The following is a 1,952-nucleotide window of genomic DNA, read 5'->3' on the forward strand; positions in this document are numbered from 1 at the left end:
TAGTCAACACTTTGGTGTTGACATGAATGTCAATAATGTGGTATTTTTTATAAATTTCCGGTTTACAAAACTTTGCATTTTTCGAAAAAAAACTAAGGATTTTCTTATACCAGACATAGATTACCATAGCCGTATTTGGCACAACTTTTTGGAATTTTGGATCCTCAATGCCCTCCTTTTTTTTAGTTGTTTGTCTATATAAATATTTTGATATGAGCGTCACTGATGAGTCTTAAGTAGACGAAACGCGCGTCTGGCGTACTAAATTATAATCCTGGTACCTTTGATAACTATTTACACCACTGGGTCGATGCCACTGCTGGTGGACGTTTTGTCCCCGATGGTATCACTATCCCAGTATATTGGAATTTTGGATCCTCAATGCTTTTCATCTTTTTACTTGTTTGGCTTCTGGTGTACTAAATTATAATTCTGATAACTATTTGTAAAATTTAAATGGCACTGCAAAGGACCGTTGATAAGAGATATCATCGGCATCTGGTGCATGTCCAAAGCCTTGTCTACTCGTCTCTTGAGTGGCTACCGGTAATCTCCAACCTGTAACGTGACCTTTGTGACGTCAGTGGAGATAACGGTAACGTTACAAGTCAAGAAACTAAAAAGGTTTTTCGCCGGTGAATACTAGTGTTATAGACCGCTGATGTAAAAGAAAAGAGGGACGAAAGACACCGAAGGGACAGTCAAACTCGTAAATCTAAAACAAACTGACAACGCCATGGCTAAAAATGAAAAAGACAAACAGAAAAACAATAGTACACATGACACAACATAGAAAACTAAAGAATAAACAACACGAACCCCACCAAAAACTAGGGGTGATCTCAGGTGCTCCGGAAGGGTAAGCAGATCCTGCTCCACATGCGGCACCCGTCGTGTTGCTTATGTGATTACAAATCCGGTAAATAGTCTAATTCGGTAGGTCAAATTCATGAAAGGGAAGGGGATTGTAGTTACGACGTAAGGAACATATCCGATATCATTTGTGAAACGGTTATTCCATAACGGTCAACCAACTCGTGATGGCGTCCGTAAAATTTACGAAGGGATGATTTCAACTTCACCATTTGGAACTCTTGGTTTAATAGCTTCCTTGTGAGCAGTAACCCTCTATCAAGAAAATCATGATAGGAAATGCAAGCACGGGAATATCGTATCAATTGGGAGATATATACCCCGTATGCAGGTGCTGCTGGAATGTTGCTACTAAGAAATGGAAAGTTCACAATTGGAAAGCTGAAATCATCTCTTTTGTCGTAAAGTTTTGTCTTCAACCGACCCTCATTGTCAATTTCTAGATGTAAGTCAAGATATGAAGCCGACTTAACTGTATCTGTAGTATCCTTTATCTCCAATTCGATGGGATAGATGCGATCCACATAGTCACCAAATTTTGAATTGTTTAGTGAAAGAACGTCATCTATATAGCGGAAAGTAGAGTTAAAGGATATTGCTAACTTCTTATCTTTCTTCCTAAGAAGTTCTTGCATGAAGTCAGCCTCATAAAAATAAAGAAACAAGTCAGCAAGTAGAGGGGCACAGTTTGTTCCCATTGGGATGCCGACAGTCTGTTGAAAAACACGTCCTCCGAACGTAACAAATATGTTGTCAATCAAGAAATCAAGCATCTTGATAATATCGGTTTCAGAGAATTTTTTGTTTGTTTGTAAATGTTTAGGGTTATTCATCCTACCTTGCAATGGAATGAAAAATAACTGAATTATTCCATGTCATGTGATAACGTGCTACCCAATATATGTTTTTGTAATATATGTAAGGCATAATAATACAAATTATTCTGTTTTCGTATTAATTGAACTTGATTGTTAAGCTTGCAAGTAGCACTACTGAAATACATTGTATTAATAAGAACAGTTCTATTATCAGAAAAATACAACATCTTAAAGTATGCAAAATAAACATCAAATCCGACA

Source organism: Mytilus trossulus, chromosome 3 (assembly GCF_036588685.1).
Source record: "Mytilus trossulus isolate FHL-02 chromosome 3, PNRI_Mtr1.1.1.hap1, whole genome shotgun sequence".
Taxonomy (NCBI): Eukaryota; Metazoa; Mollusca; class Bivalvia; order Mytilida; family Mytilidae; genus Mytilus; species Mytilus trossulus.